This window comes from Silene latifolia, chromosome 2 (assembly GCF_048544455.1).
Source record: "Silene latifolia isolate original U9 population chromosome 2, ASM4854445v1, whole genome shotgun sequence".
Taxonomy (NCBI): domain Eukaryota; kingdom Viridiplantae; phylum Streptophyta; class Magnoliopsida; order Caryophyllales; family Caryophyllaceae; genus Silene; species Silene latifolia.
This window is the reverse complement of record NC_133527.1, coordinates 113669420-113687477: the sequence shown is the minus strand read 5'-3', so window position 1 is coordinate 113687477 and position 18058 is coordinate 113669420. Positions and strand designations below refer to the sequence as shown.

The 18058-nt window shown below is 37.3% G+C and overlaps 1 long non-coding RNA gene and 1 other non-coding gene across 2 annotated transcripts; both read right to left on the bottom strand.

Moving 5' to 3' along the window:
- Nucleotides 1–304: 304 nt before the first annotated feature.
- On the bottom strand, nucleotides 305–2862 carry LOC141642898 (uncharacterized). The gene is made up of 2 exons (XR_012543524.1): nucleotides 2505–2862; nucleotides 305–1905 (listed from the first exon to the last, which is right to left on the bottom strand). It is a non-coding gene; the product is annotated as an uncharacterized LOC141642898 (long non-coding RNA).
- An 11865-nt stretch (nucleotides 2863–14727) lies between these two features.
- Nucleotides 14728–14834, bottom strand: LOC141644556 (small nucleolar RNA R71). Its single transcript, XR_012544169.1, has one exon. It is a non-coding gene; the product is annotated as a small nucleolar RNA R71 (small nucleolar RNA).
- Between the last annotated feature and the right edge of the window lie 3224 nt (nucleotides 14835–18058).

The window sequence follows — 18058 nt, the reverse complement described above, 5'->3', positions numbered from 1 at the left end:
TGACTGTTACAACCGACGCAAATAGTTCTTATTCGCGTCAGTTCTTCAAATAACTGATGCATTTGCTTTTATTTTTTGCGTCAGTTCTACCAAAAACTGATGCAATTGATATTTATTTTGTTTTAGTGGCAATTCATTTAACCATTTGCGTCATTTGTTATCAGGATGCAATTGATGTTTTTTCTGTAAATAAAAATTTGCTACCGAATTTTTGGCAACACCACCCCGTAAAACTGACAATTCGAATACAAAAACTTGAACGCCTACAACAAAAAATCCAACCAACCACCAATACATCACGTGTAAAGCAACATTATATTTCATTCAACCCAAAAACGTTACAAATATAATCCAATGTATACCAAATCTCACAAGCGTCTTAGTTACTAAGCTAATCTATACTAAATGTTTACTCAACATCTACTAGCCAAATTCATATCGTTGATTGGCATGGTTGAAAAATGAATGTGTGGACGTGATGTCATCCTCGACCAAGGTAGCGCCAATGGTTCCAAAACTGCACAGCAAATACAATGTATCAAAAAGAACTTTACGGTCTTTACGAAATATGTGCACGAAAAAGAAAAGTAGAAATGCCTTTGTAAAAAAACAGGAGAGATTTGATGTGTGTGACCACCAAGCTAAGATGGAGTAGATACCTTAAGAGGCAATTCGACTTGGTTCAAAGCCGCAAGTACCATTGATTTATCAGCAATTCAAATTCAACAAATACTAAACAATTCATGAGAGACGTGTATGCCGGAAGAGAAACACTATGAACATCAAGCAAAGTATCTAAATTGCAATAATCCAAATTCAACAAATACTAAACAATTCATGAGACATCAAAATATTTTTCCACAAACATAAATGCTAATAGATGTTAACATCGAAACCCTAATTAATCAAGTTCCTCAATTAAACTCTAAAGACTATAATTAATAAAGTAAGTATGCGAGTAGAGAGTTGGACCAACAAATACTAAACAATACTCCCTCTATTTTTTTATATATGACTTTCTCACATTTTGAGACACTCCCTTCTCTCTTCAATATCTCTAAAAATATAAGACTAAATATTATGATATATATACTCATATGGAAGAGCTTTTCATAAGGAATTTAATGGTACCATTTTTATATTTTTTGAACAAATATATTTTTGTAAATATTAAAGTCAAAGGCTTACCTCGTAAATGCAAAACGTCCTATATAAAAAAAAGGAGGGAGTATTAACTTGAAACAAACTAATTGAATATGGTCTGTTGGGCAAACAAATACCAACTAATCCAAAACAAAATCAACCAAATAATAGATGACTTGTTTCAAAGTAGCATAAAATCTGAAAAATGAATAGCATAAAATCAGGGGAAACTTACTCAGAGTTGATGAAGACAATAGTTGGGCGACAGCAAAGAAGGAGTTGCGCAAAAATACACGATACTAAATCCAGCAGCTAAGAGATCAAATAATGGGACTAACTGACTTGAATTGTAAATGCTCGGGAAATAAAAGGGTTAAGATGTCATACTCATTAATAATACTGTAAGTACGGAGGACCTTGTCTATACAATAGTTATAAAAGCTCCCTAAAACAGCACCAATAACTCCAAGAAAAATGACTGCCAGTATATCGTAAATGCCATATGTCGTTACTTCTGCTGCCCTTATGTCATACATAATCAGCCCACCCTCACCAAACAGACCACATTTTCCAGTCCAGCAATACCGAATAAGGCTTCTTAAAACTATACCAAACGTTATAATGATCGACGAGAACAATTACCTGGACACGGTTGAAACCCTTCGTGACATTTATCCATTTTCTTCTAGATAACCCCATGGCCCGACGTTCCAGCAAGAATGACCACTTTTGGTATGGAGTAACTTCAAGGAAATAAGGAACCTGAAATGTCCCTTTATACTTAAAAGATAACCCTTTTTTTTCAATAATCCTATTTGACCACTTACAATTTGCTTATTTTATTACTGTATGAAGACAGTAATACTACTAAGAAAGCAGAACACCCTACTTTCGAGAACCAGCCTGTCCAAGTAAATTGACTACGCAAGCACCAGTATGTACAATAGGCCCTTCCTTACCAATGACAAACGCAGCAGAAACACCAAGAACAGAACCAAAAATCTAATCAAATTGTATTATGTTAGTTCAAAGAAAAAAAAAAACTGAGTACAAATATAAACAAACAACGGTTTCCCAGGGAACTAACGTAAAACGCTTTTCACATTGGCCATAAACTGTGAACACAAATCGATCCTAACATAGAGCAATATTCAAGTTGGCTCTAAAGAACAACCAACGTTGTTCAATATCCCTAATTAACCTAACCCTAAATTTTGAATCAAAGGTGGAATAAGGGGTGGGTTGATACTAAACATTCTCAAACCGAATTGCAAACATTCGAATTACAGCTAGATCTGCCACAAAAATCAAATTACGCAAAAACGATCAAAGATTGAAGAATTAAGATTGAATACAAATACCTAGAATAGTTATTGGTGGTATCAAATTAAGCAAAAACAATCAAATTAAGCATGAGACCGTAGGGCAGCGATGTTGGTGTTGAAGAGCAGCGATTGGCAGAACGACGCCAGCGACGGTAGAAGCACGGCAGTAGATAGGGTTTGGCAGAAGAATGTCAATAGATTGAAGATAGAAAAACTCTGCTCGGGCCGATAACGTAGGACACGATGGTGGCCAGTGGTGGTGGTGCGATGATCGAGTAGCCACCAGGGTGTTTGGTGATGTGAGGGAAGAATATGGGTTGAGTAATTGGGAAATGAAGGGTTTTCTTTTGAGAAGCTGAAGCGTGAGTATATTTGTTGATTTTTTTCCCTTTAATTATTATAATTTGTATCGGTTTCACAAAAAACTGATGCAAAAACATAATTTCAAATAAGTCGGTTATATAACATAACTGATGTATTTGATCAAATACGTCAGTTTTTACTATAACTGACGTATTAAATACGTCAGTTTTGTCTAAGAACCGACGCAAAAAGCTTGGCTATAGGGCCAAAATATATTCCCGCCAAAATTAAGTACTTTTTGCGTCGTGTTTTGTAGAACCGACGTAAATCAATTGACGCAATAGGGGTTTTTTCTACTAGTGTAATTTAAATAAAATGACCCAAAAATATTTTTGTCCTCTTTGGATTTCGGTCAAGAGGAGGATGAAGAAGGAAAAAATATTTTTATCTCTCTAAAAATATTTTTATGATATTGGAATGAATGAATACACTAGATTTTCATGTAGTGTATGTTGGGAAAAATAAGAGAAAACCCTTGGCTTCTCTTATGACCAAACCGGGTAGGGTGAGGGCATTAGGCCAATGCATGTCATTTTTGTCTTACCCATAAAAGTAGGCATGTAAGAGTAGATATTAGTGTGATAATTATGCTTTTAAATAAAATATAAAACACACTTAAATACACTACTCCACCCTTATATTTCGGTACATATAGTGTAACATGGAAAGTCCATTTTACACATTATTTTGTCAATATGTCACATGTTACATGTTCCATGACATTAGGTGCATAAAATGTATTTTTAACAATTAAAAATCAACATATTAACAAAATATGTCACTTATAAACATAACCTAGTAATATATAATTATTTGTACCGAAATAAATTCCCGAGTTATAAAATACAACATTCTGTATTAATAATAATCAATTCATTCTGTTTTAATTTGTTTCTGTAAACACTAATTTCATCTAAGTAATAAAACAATTCGATCACTTAGACCGTATCTTATTTAATCAGATTATAATGAGATACGTAAATTTTACTTCCAAAATCGTCCGTCAATTTTCAAGTAATTTAATTAACTCGTAACGTTATACGATTAATTAAATGATCAATTAAGAGTATTATCCTTTAGGTATGACCTAGGGGATCAACTGATCACCACCGTCGCACGACAGTAATGTCAAACTCTAGTCAGCCAATCATTACCGATATGTGTGGACTAGTTGACAGTAAAATTACTTCCCAATTGTATTCTTTAAAATGAGACTTAAACATGTGATCATTATGATCAACAGTTGTGATCGCATTATTGTCGGAGGACACATATTCCAACACTATCTTTATGAAGCGACCTTTAAACTGTTTTCAGATCATAAGAGTCTCAAGTATATCTTTACTCCAAAGGAGCTGAACATGAGGCATAGGAGATGGATGGAGCTGATAGGGGACTATGACATGGATATCAAATACCATGAAGGGAAAGCAAACGTGGTTGCTGATGCGTTGAGTAGAAAGAGTGTGCATTCTCTATGCACAGCTATGTCCTTGACGAGGTTGAGAGATGAGGTGGGGAAGATGGGGATACATATGATACAAAAAGGGGATGCTAGAGGAGACTTGATAGTGGAGCCAGACCATTATGATGATATTCGCAGGAAGCAGGCTCTTGATCCTATGATTGAGAAGTGGAGAGCTGGAGTAGAGAAAGGGACAGTGTCTCGGTTCTCTATTCATACAGATGGGAGTGTTCGCTTTGATGGGAGATGGTGTGTTCCTAATGATGAAGAGTTGAAAAAGATAATTATGACAAAGGCCCATTGCACACCGTACAGTACATCCAGGTGGTGACAAGTTGTATAAAGATTTGAAGAAGACTTTCTGGTGGCCTGGGAGGAAGAGGGAAACAACAGATTTTGTGGCTTGATGTTTGACATGTCAGAGAGTTAAGAGAGAGCAACGACGACCACAAGGTAAGATTCAGTCTCTTGAGGTACCTGAGTGAAAATGGGAATCTATCTCTATTGAGTTTATAGTGGGTTTACCGAGGAGCCAACAAGGTAACAACATGACATGGGTGATACTTGACCGTTTGACTAAGTCAGCTCACTTTATTCTGATGAAAGATACTTGGAGTAAGGTTCAGTTGGCTAATGGGTAAAGGAAACATGTGGCGAGGTTACATGGAGTTCCTAAGGACATTGTGTCAGATCGGGATGCGAGGTTTATTTCTCGATTTTGGAAAGAGTTACAGGGGATGATGGGAACTACCTTGATGATGAGTACTGCTTTTCATCCTGCAACAGATGGGCAGACAAAGAGGACTATCAAGACCTTGGAGGATAGGTTGAGAGCTTGTGTGATGGAGTTTGGTGGTAGCTGGGAGGATAGGCTGGATCTGATTGAGTTTTCTTATAACAACAACTATCACACGAGTATTGGGATGGCACCGTTTGAGGCTTTGTATGGGAGGAGGTGTAGGAGTCTGATTTGCTGGGTTGACAGAGCTGAGGCAGTGGTTTTAGGACCACAGATGGTACAGGAAATAATAAAACAAGTCAAGGTGTTGGTGTTGGTTGTGTTTATTGTTGATCTTTAACATATTGGATTGTATTGGTGGTGTTGTTGTATAATTGGTTATGTTGTGTTTGTGTGTGGTTCACAAGGCGTGTCCTCGGTTGAGTGGAGTCACTTGCGGGAGTGGCTTCACTCCCTTGATTCGCCCTCTGTGGAACCCGCCACAGGAGGGGATATGCACATTACGGAACATGGGTTATCGCTTGGATTAGATGAGCGGGGATTTGGTGGGTACGGTTGTGGTCCCCCACTGGCGGCGTGGAATACTTGTTGCGATGGGTGTTCTGGCAGGACTACACACTTTAGCGTGTAGTCAGGTGTGTGGAGATATCATGGAGTTAGGAGTTGTGTGTTGTTTTTATAATATGTATCTTGCTTCATGTAATCTGTAACTGACCCCGTTTTAAATGTTTTGAAAACTGTGGTGATCCATCCGGGGATGGTGAGCAGTTATTGAGCAGGTATGAGATGGCTTGCGCGAGGGATAGCTGGGATGGAGTCATCACCTGTCATTAGAGTCTTCCGCTGTGTCATAAACTTAGATTGCTTTTCAGTTGTTTGGTTTTTGGTAACTTTTGTATTTGTTTCACAATTTGGGATTTTGATATTGTAATCACTTAAACTCTTTTACGTATTTAAGTATGTTTCTTAATGGTCTATTTGATATACATTGTCTCGGGTAACCGAGATGGTAGCATTCCCGTGTATTAGGTGGTCCTGGTAAGGTACTTGGTGTATGGGGGTGTTACAACGTCACCCACGATCCATAAATTGTTACACACTCACAGGGTCCTCAAAATTCCCTTTTTCTGCCGTAAAACTCGTCCATAACTTAACATGATACTAATTCCCAACATTCCATACTTACTGCCCTGATAAAGATTATGAACCACCTGTAGCTTCTAGCTCAGTATACACATGCTCCCCCAATTACTTGCCACAACTATGTCAACAATGCCTCATCTAAAACAAAATCGAAAGTATTCCCACAACATCCCACAAATATGTCCCATCAACAAAATATCACTGTTCTATGACAACAACAGCCTCATGCGCAACTCTCTTCCATATTATACTCTACTCTCACCCACAAGCCGAAAATCACAGGAAACAACAGTAAATAGAATAACAATCTATATGCCCATACTATGCTGGCATATACTACAAAAATTGATGTAATGCAACATTTCATCTGCAACACTTTGTTTTTTATGTTGCATTTTAGTTAATCATTCAACACTTTATTTAAAAATGTTGCTTTTATTGATATAGGGCATCACTTTAAGAGAAGTGTTGCATTGTATTGTTATAAATGCAACGTTTTGACACAAATGTTGCATTTTGTCGCAACACTTTAAGCAACAATAGCAACATCACTAGTACAATTAGTCCTATTGACATCGCCACAATAACATCGCTTTTAGTTGAAACGATGTAAATGTTGGTAAATAACATCGATTCTTTCAAAAACCGATGTTAATTGATTGCATTTTTTTTATTTATGTCGGTTACTTTTAAAAAGCAATGTAATAGAATATTAGTATCAACAGTTCTAACATCGGTTTTGTTAAAATCGATGTGAAAGCAATTAAGCATTCTCATCTGTTTAACATAAACGCTGTAACAAAGAGAATTTGGTTAATGTACACAAACCAACGCACGCCTAGTAGATTGTTCATCTCCCTAAACCCTAACATTTAACCCCAACTAAAAATAAGATTACCATCTCACTACTACAATATGGAGAAAAAGCATCATTAATAAATAACCAAGAATTGTGTTATATGGTTTCTTAGGTAAAAGAAACCATTTTTCAACAATAGATGGTTACTTATCAATATCAAAGAAACCATTTTACTGAAAAATGGTTTTTGGTATTAAAATATAGTTTTAAAACCCAAACCACAGCTCCCTTGCTCATAACTTCATCTACCTTCACTCGACGACTTCGCTCTGAAAAATGAATCCCTCTCATTCCTCTCAAAACTTCCGTCTCCTAAACACGACACACAGTCGTCATCATAAACTCGTTGGTCGTTCTTTTCTTTGTTAGCAGCCCTCTCCGCTACCACTAGTCTACTCTTGCTTAGGCCAGAAGCGCTCAGCCGCAGTTTAATCAATTACAAAGGTTTTCCCTCAAATCTCAAATCTCAATTTTTTATTAACAAATTCAGATTGGTGAGTTATACAATCTCTATTCGACTTATTACCATTAAATTGTTAGTCTATTTCTGTAATTTTAACTGTAAATGGGCTTATTCTTTGATTTCTTTAACTAAAATTCCCAATTACTCAAACCCTAATTTGTTAAATTGATTTTATTTTCATTTTTCCTCCTTTTTCTCATCAATTATATCATTATTTGGTTGTTGATAATTGATATCTCCGATTTTTATTGTTTTGTTTTCTTTACTAATCGATGAATTGGTACATAGTTTTATAGGGTAATTTGATACGGACCACAAATTATAGTTTTTGTGATTTAATCAATATGTTTTTACTTTTATATCTTTAATAAATAATTTCTCTTTATTTTGATTTGTGAAATCAGGGGCACAAGGGATAAAAAGGATGTTGAATTGTTGATACTCCACTACCCTGGCTAGTGTTTGTTACAATAATCAGGTATTGCACTTATTAGTCGCTCAAAACTTTGTCAATTAGCTTTGTTTTGGACTTTTGGTTAATGTATTTGATTTTAGTCGAGAGTCACATGGATTAAAGCCTTACGGATGACAATTCTTAATGACATTTTTGGCTTATAAACATTTGATGTACAATCTATTTAGCAATCCCCTGTTGTTGTTTGTATCATAAGATTGACTATTAATAATGTGCTTTGACCATTTCATAATTTGATGACTTGGATTCCTTGGATTATATGCATCTTTGGCAAGCAAGCAAGTCTTTTGTTCTACTTTCCGTAAGCTAAGACATTCTACATTCCAATTTATTTTTATTGGAGTTCTTTTTTTTAGCAATAATGATACGTTCTTATGACTTTTAATCGCTTTTTGTTTTTGATATAATTCAGGCTGTTACAGTTAGAGGTCTAGCTATAAAATGAGTTCAATGCTACATAAAGGTGAAGTAACTTGTTCCTTTTGATTCTGTTTGTAAGTTGAGTCGACCCGTAGTTTCATCTAAGCTTTGTATACATTGTGGGAGCTTCTTACTAGTGCTGAGGTATATAGGATTGTTCTCCCTTCCTATTTCCTATCATCCACTTTCCTATCCCTCCATCTTACTCATGCTATTTCCCTTTTCATGTGTATCCAAACAAAGTTTAATGTCGCTAGATCTTCCTCATGCTATTTCCCCTAACTATTAGGGTTTGTTACAACTTACAACCATGAGGTATTGCACTTATTAGCTATGTTACTCTGACTCGGCTTCAAGTGTCGGATACCTTTGTTTTCAGCAAAATATTCGAGTTTTTGGTCTAAAATGAAGTGTTGAAGTGCCGGATTAACATCGCTTATTAGTCGCTTAAAACTTTACCAATCAACTCTGTTTTGGTTAATGTATTTGTTTTAGTGGAGAATTACTTGATTTTGCCCTGGTCCGAGTGATGTTTGTTCTAGGAATGAAGAGCAATTCAGATGACTAAATGACTATTCATGACTAGTTGCTTCAATTCCCCCGACTTTACTATAACATAATGATGTAAATGTTGCATCTATTGTTTCCGTCTCGTGTAAAATAATTTTGTACAAGTTGCATCTATTGTTTTTACTCTCTTCCTTCTCATTTTTCTAGTTCTATGCAGGTGTTGCTACACTCTATTAGACAACCTCTCTTTTGTCTCTTGACGTTATGCTTAGAGAGTTACACTACTTGCCAGTCCATGTATACCCTCTCCTCTTGATTTTCCTAAAAAGGTAGTACTACTTTAGCCTACTTCTTTCCTACGAGTACTCCGTATAACTTTGTTAAGTACTTATAGGCTTATAGCAATGGTTTTCAAACTAAAATGCGAGACAAAAGGGTATTGTTATGCTGTTTTGTGGTTCAGGCACGCACTGAACAACTCTCTTGTTATAAGCACACTCAAAGTAGATGTGAGATATACATTCCTCAGCTTGCCCACAAAAGTAGCATCTATCCTCAATATCCATGTCATACTTGATCAGTTTGTCATTTGTCATTCGTATTCAGAGCTTCTAGTGCATATTGTCATCCCATAAACTGATTTTTGGCACAACTAACCCACCCATTCCAGGCACTGTTGTACCAGGTCACCTATGCTGGTGCATGCTTGTGTACCTCTGAACCATTCAGACCATTGATAAACCTTATTAGTAGCATGAGGCAGAGTATGTAGTTAGAGTAAATTCTGTAGGTAGATAGAGTAGTCAATAGGGTCGCTATGATTGGAACTTATGATGCGAGAATTATTAGAGTAAGCGAGTTAGTATGCTTATCCTGTGAAGGTAGAAAAATGGCCTGGCTATGGCTATCGAGAACAGAGGGTCTCTGAGTCTTTGGGGTGATTATTATGGCTGGACAGGCCTACCTTTGCAGATCAAACTCAAACGTTTCACATAGGCTACACCTTGTGTACAATCACGTACTCTATTTTCTGCACGTCCTTGTTAATTAGTTGTTCTTTAATGCATTATTTATTATTTCGTGATAATTAAGTGTGACGTATCATCTATGCCTATTGAGCCTTTGAATCCTCAAATCTAATAATGTTCTATTTTTTATGTTACAGGTTGCATTTGAGGTATTAACAATGATGACGGGTTGATTTTTTGTCCGGTTGGCAACATATATATGCTCACAATACAAGAATGAAGACTTATAATTAGTAGCTTTCAAATAGTCGTTAAGAATTATTATTTGTTCTATTTAAACATTTGTTTTAGTTAAATAATTGAACATTTGCGATCGAAGTTCTACTTTTAATCCTTTTTTGAAATGTAATTGACATAAATTTTTGAGACTGAATCAATTGAATGCACAATTAGAGAGAATTACAATTGTTGCGTGCCTTACAAGTCCTTATGTCGTTGCACTTTATTAAGTGTTGTTTTTGAATAAATTAGTGTTGCATTTGTTTATTATAAGTGTTGTTTTGGGACGTAACGAGTGTTGCGTTTCCAAAATAAAAATGTTGCATTAATTTGATATAAGTGTTGCTTATCAATATGAAAAGTATTGCATTAGTTCAGGAAGTGTTGCTTTTTTTTTTTACATAAGAAATGTTACATTAGAAGATAAAAAATGTTGCCTTTGCAATTGAAAAAGCGTTGCATAAACATGACCAATGCAACACTTTTCAAAAGTGTTGCTTCAGATTAAAAAGTGTTGCATTAAGCGTTGCAATGACCTAATGCAACAAGACCTGATGTAGCACTTGATTAAGTGTTGCATAAACTCTATTGCAACATTTATATGACATTATGCAACAATAGCAAAGTGTTGCTATAGAATCTAAATGTAGTAGTGGAAGTTCGTCTCACCAATACTCCGCCTACTCCACCAGAACCGATGACGGCATTGCAACACCGCCACCAACAGTTGCACCGCAGCGCGAAAGTATCCGGATCGCAACCCGGAACACAAAAACCACATTACTAATATACAGTGTCCTAACACAACGATCATCTCTAGACTCATCCAACCACGCAACATGTTATATGGAATAACCAAATAACAACTTTATGAACATCATACCATACTACTACTCATGAGGTCAGAACCTCACACAATTATTTACACACATCATAGACCCATAATCAAATCTAACTAGCCAATCTTGATCACGTAAGTTACCATTTGGTAAGGTATATCGCTAAAAGCAGGTTAAATTCATAAGCCCTTCATAACACCTTATCCCATCCACTTAATTACCAACTCCTGACCGATGTAACCATATCATTAATACTCAACTACTAGCAAACACCTCCTATATCCACATCTTATACGCCCTCGCACCAATACATACCAATCCGGCCTCTACAAAATCAACCTCTTTAGAATAGCTAACTTCCCTATTTAACATCATCCTTAACCACCATCATCCTTAGCCACTAGTGACAATACCACGACACTACCATCTTCCGTATCACTACTCTCTCATAATCACCTCCAAATATAAAAGTTCATTTCATATTGATGTGACCAATATTTGAGCCTATTTAGTCCCCGAATTAGCCTCGTTCCTATGCTTTTTAGTGCATAATTGGGTCATTTACTATCTTTTGTCCTTTGTTTTGCATATTCTTTGAGGTTTTGTTTCCTTGGTAGGAGAAGAGTGCAAACCTTGCATTTTCATGGTAAAATGGAGCTAAATTGATCGAATCTAATGACCAAGCATCAAAGTGAAGACAAGACTAGAAGGCCTATGTAAATAATGTAGTAGATGGGCAATGATGAAGAATATCCTTGCACCTCCGACAAGATCCTTAAGGATTGTTGGAAGAAGAAAAGAAGAAAAGAGGAAGAAGCTTGCTGGACTACAATCCGCCCGTCGCAACCTCGGGACGCTCGTCCCACCTCCATAATCCGAGCGTCCCACCACCCTGTCCGCTCGTCGCAGACCCACACAATCCGAGCGTCCCACCACACAATCCGCTCGTCTTGCACCACTGCAATCCGCTCGTCCCGACCCCTTGGCCGCTCGGATTCTTGCCCAGTACAGCACGTCTCTTCCTTATTCCACTCGGGATGCGCATATTTTTGAAAGACTAGCAAAAAGGAGACTAGCATCTTCCTTTGAGAGGATCATTTCCTCAACTTTTCTAAAGGGTCTTAATCATCATTTAAGCCCTTAGTAACCCTAATTTATGTACCTAATCCTCACTATAAATACCCCATTGTACAAATTAGATTACAATCAATCCTTAATATTATTTATGTTCTTCCTAATCTCATTTTAATCTTGTAATCAACTTTTAATTAAGCATTAATACAAATCTCATTTCCTTAATTTCTCGATTGTTCATCATTTATTTTGGGTAATTGAAGATTATTTGGGTATTATTGGGAGATTGACAACCTTCCATCAATTATCAAGTACTTCTATTATTCTTTGCTTATTATTTTGGAATCATTATTAGGTATAATTCTATTAACCCTTGTTTTAATTATTGTTAATCATTTTCCATTCATTCATCATGTTTTGCTTTGTTAATATGTTTGACAAACTTGTTAGCATGTTAAACTTGATAATGAGTGAGTAGTTTCCTTAGCTAGGGTTAATGGGGAATTAGGGGAAACCAACATGGGGGATGATTCATGCTTAATCTAATATGTTCGCATAATTTATTTGCTTGCTTGTTGTGATCTCAACTTATGCACATGTTATGTTTGATGAAATGCGAGCATATGAATCCTTGCATTTTTTACCCATCACTTACCTTTTCAATGAGACTTGTAAGACATAAACCAACTCGAGTCTCATTAGACCATGTATATAGTTGGGCAGGGAGGATTAAGTCGACTTGTAGGTGTTGTACAATCTAATCGATTCGGCTCTGGGACCCAAACCTTCCTAGGATTGTAAGAGATAAACCAACTCGATCCTATCACAACAATAATTGCTTGCTTATAATTTGAGAATATGTTTGTATGATCAATTCCCATGAATCCCCTATGAACCCATGACACCCTAATACTTTTAATCAATTGTTTACATCTCATTTTAATCATCTTGCTTGTTTATTTACATTGTTATTTAGTTTAGTGATCTTCTTATCTCAACCCAAATTGTGACACTCTTAGACACCACTACTTGCAATCAAAAATCCTACATTAATACCCGTCCCTTGGGATCCGACCTTTGCTTACCTCTTTACTAATAGTAGAGTAGTTTGTGAAGTTATAAATATTGTTTTGGTCTAGGTACTCCTAACGACAAGTAACCGAAAACGATAGTCTGACCAAAAATGGCGCCGTTGCCGGGGATGGTGTTAACTTGATTTGATTTTCTTTGATTGTTCTTATTTGTGTCTTTCTTTGCCTTGGGAAAGTAAATATCCTCAAGGTTTTTTCTAATCGTTTTCAAGTTGTTAGATATTTTGCATGTCTAGAAGATCACAAGGTAACTTGTTACCCATTGATCACGAAATTGAAAGAAATTTGACAACCAATAGATGACTTGCTAGAAATACTTTGAGAGGTATTGGTGAGATTGTTCTTATCAGCGTTCAATTAATTCTAGTTGGGCATGGAGAAGAATCTGCAAAATCAAGGATCTCTTTCTTAATGCTTACACTGATAACAAATGGTTGGGTAGTGATGGTGCCTACACCCCTGCTGCTGGATATATATGGCTAGTAGGAGCTAATCCTAAGGTTCCCTGGAGTAAGCTGTTATGGCATAGGCTCATTGTGCCTAAACATTCCTTCCATATGTGGCTAACTATACATGATAGATTACAGACCAGGAGCAGACTCAGCAGGTTAGGGATTTGCAATGATGTGAGCTGTTGTATATGTGGACTAGGCACTGAAACCATGGATCATCTGTACTGGCAGTGCCCTTACAGTGCCAGTGCTCTTTCTATACTGCAGACCTGGCTGAGGTTGGATATTCCATCAACTAAACCTTGGCAATGGTGTATGAGGATGAGAAGGAGATCAATTTTGCAATGGAGGTTGGTTGTTGCCAGTGTTGCAGGATTGATGTATCTGATCTGGCAGGTACGAAATGAAGCCATAGTTCAGGGAATTGTGAAGACACCAGAGTTCATTGTTCAACATTTGAAGCACAGCATGAAGAGTAGAATCAGGAGCAAAGAAAAGCAGCCTCTGATTCCCAGAGATATGAATTGGTTATGTAATAGAGCTTTGATGTAATGATTAAATTCTAGTCTGTTTATTGTTTGAATTATGGGGATGCCCATTAATTCTGTTGGAAAAACTTTGTAATTGTTTGTTGGTTGGAATGAAAAGCTTACATTTTCACCAAAAAAAAATATTGAGTTCATCAACCCTTTTGCAAGAGAAGGAGAGGAGAACCCAACACAAAACCCACCACAAAATCAACCCACAATGCCTAAATTTTCATCACATTCCGTACCAACCGAGGAGAACCTACCCAATGGTACTCCCACACCACAACACTTGACTGTTAATTTTATTGGAAAATCCGCATTTATCCAAATAGTCGAAAGAAGTCAATTGGGGGGCATGCCTAGTGAAGACCCTCATTCTCATATAGAAACTTTTTATGACTATTGTGATGCGATTTCACAAACCGGAGTGACTCAAGACCAAATTCGATGGGTCTTATTTCCTTTTTGTTTGATTGGTACCGCGAAACAATGGTTAAAAAGCCTTGATAAGGCTATTCTTAGTTTTGACTCTTGGAAGAAATTGGCTCTTGCTTTCTACAAAAAGTTCTACCCTCCGGAAAAGACTAACATGCTAAGAGCCCAAATCACGGGTTTTAAACAAAGGGACGAAGAATCTTTGTATGAAGCTTGGGAGCGATTCAAAGGAACTTGTCGCTCATGTCCTCATCATGGACTTAGCGAGCGGTTCTTGGTACAACAATTTTGGAATGGTCTTTATGAAGACTCCTGAAACATTCTCAACATGGGATCAAATGGTATGTTCACCGAAGTTGACGATAATCAAGCATGGAACAAGATTGAGGAAATGGCGGTCCATAACTCACAATATAGTAGACCTCGGAAGGCTACTAGAGGAGGAAAGCATGAAGTGGACTCTATTACTCAATTGGGTGCTCAACTTAGTGCTCATATTGATACCACTAATTTGAAGTTTGAGAAGGCTATGGCTAAACTTGAAGAAGCCTCAAAATGACCAAAGCAACATGTTAATGCCATGGTGGCATCTTCATCAATTCCAAGTGGAATATGTGAGAATTGTGGAACTTTGGGACATGACCAAAGTGAATGTAGGGGAACAAGTGAGCAAGTAAATGCTTTTCAAGCATACAAGAGTGGTACCCCTTATTCCAACTATTACAATAAAAACACCAAATTCCATCCAAATCTCTCATACAAAAGCCAAAATGTTCAAAACCCTCAACCAACATACACCCCACCTCCAATGAGAAACCAAAATCAAAGACCCTTTTACAACCAAAACCAAGGTTTCCAAAATCAAACTCCATACACTCAATCAAATGACCAAGGTTTTGATGTTCAAAAAGCGGTCCTCCAAATGCAAAAGAACCAACAAGAGTTTTTCACTCAAATGCAAAAGGATAGCCAAGCAAAAGACATCACCATTAACAACATACTAGCTCACACAAAGATGTTGGAGACCCAAATGTCTCAATTAGCATTTTCAAGTTCACAAAGACAAAAGGGGCAGTTACCACCTCAAGGTAATCCCCCAAGAAAAGAATCGGTGAGTGCCATCCATTTGAGGAGTGGTACAAGGTATGAAGGGCCGAAGAAAATCGTTGATGAAGATGTTGTGAATGCTAGTGACAAGGAAAGAGTTGTTGAAAACTCTAAAGAAGAAGAACGCACCATTCAAGAAATTTCAAAGAAGGATGAAGAGAAGGCCAAAGAAAAGGAGCCTATTGTGATTAGACTTCCATTCCCGAGTCGTCAAGCTAAGCCTAAGTTTGATGACCAACTTGGAAAATTCACGGAGATTGTTAAGAATTTATAAGTCTCAATTCCATTTACGGAATTGATCAATCACGTCACGACCTATGCAAAGTATATGAAAGATATCCTTACAAAGAATAAATCAATCCGAAAGCTTGAGACTATTGCTTTTATTAAAGTAAGTAGTGCTATTCTTCAAGGAAGTTCACCTCCAAAACTCAAGGATCGGGGAAGTTTCTCCATTCCATGCACTATTGGTGACACTACAATCAACAAAGCTCTATGTGACCTTGGGGCAAGTGTGAGTGTCATGACATATTCGATAAGCAAGAGGCTAGGAATGAGAGAACTCAAATGCACCAACATCACGCTTCAAATGACGGATAGATCAACAAAGACACCTTTAGGGGTATGGGAAGATGTTCTCGTAAGAATTGGAAAATTCTTCATCCCGGTAGATTTCGTTATTGTTGACATGGAAGAAGACTCCAACATTCCTATTATTTTAGGAAGACCTTTCTTGCACACCGCGGGAGCAGTGATCGATGTAAAGCATGGAGAACTCACCCTTGAAGTGGGAGATAAAACCATCACTTTCAATCTTGACAAGACTATGAGAGCTCCCCGATTGCATGAGCCATATTTTATGGTTGATCACTATAGCCAGAAAGATGATAGGAAGAAGTTGGAATTTCAATGGAAAAAGAACATGGATGATGCTCCATCAAAAGAGCAAGGAAATTGCAATATTGAGAGCTTAAAAAGCTCACCCATGACAAGTGAAGAAGAAGGCCTCATTGGCTAAGACAAGAAAGAAGGAGAGTTGTCTTCATCAACTCAAGACATTTTTAGTGAACAAGTAGACAAAGTATGCGGTCTTTGGGATGATGAGTTTGAGGGGATATTCAATCCCTATATTGGTAATGCTATGACCCAAGACCATCATGGAGAACAACAAGTGCAAAGGTCTATTGTGGACCTTTATCATGACAATGAACAAGCTTTTGATTACTTCTTCAAGGTGTTGAGTAACATCAACAACACCTTGAACATGCCCCCTTGACATCTCACCTTGGATGAGAGTTTGGTGGAGTCCTCCCTAAACCACCATTTGTAAATATTCTAACTCCCTAACTCGCATTTCAATTTTTGTATTGCATTTTTGTCATTTTTGGACTTACATTTTTATGCCTTGATCAAGATTTTCATCATTTTGAGAGAAGTGAGGGAAGGACTTATGAGTTTATTGATGTGTAGTGCTTTGCCTTAGTGTGGGGATAGCAATTTCCTAGGCTATTCATGCCTTTGTAGTGCCCCTACAATGAAGAACACAAGAATTGAAGAATGAAATGACACGGGTTACGAAGCACCCACGGATGGACCTGAATCCGTGTGGTCAAGGAAGAATCCGAGCGGCCTGACGGATAATCCGCTCATCTTATGAAGAACCCATGCATCCAAGGCATAAGACGCTCGTCTTATGAAGCTGCAGAAAATATTTTTGGGTCTGACTGTGAATCCGAGCGTCCCAGCGAGGAATCCGCTCGTCTCAGTCAGGACGGTCGTCCAAGAGGAAAGACGCTCGTCTTTTTACTGCTAAAATTTGGGGTTTTTCACTGGAAAGGAATCCGAGCGTCCTAAGCCAAAGACGCTCGTCTCAGCTCAAGAATCCGCTCGTCCTTCCTGCAATCCGCTCGTCCCATGCGTCTTTTCTGAACCCAGAAATTGAGGAATCCGAGTGTCCCGATACTGAATCCGCTCGTCTCCCTCTGCAATTCAAAAAACAACGGGTCTTTTAAAACCCTCCTTTCCCATTAATTTTCATTATTTCAAAACACACACACTACCCAAAACCCCAAAACCCTCATCCTCTCCATCAACAAAAACCAATTTTATCAACCAAAATCAATCACATGAAATCCAAATTTCCTCAAAACGAAAATTAATCACTCCTTTAGCAACAACAAGTGATTCAACCACCAAAATCTTCAAGTTTTGAGTCGATTTTTAGGATACAAGGCAACCTTCATCTATCCTAAATTGATTTGGGCATTACTAGAAATTGAAGATTTCAAGCTTTCATTGGTGTTACCAAGCAAAGGAGTATGGCAAGAAGAAAAGGTGGGAGCAAGGCACCCCAAAAGAAGACACTTTCTAAGAGGCAA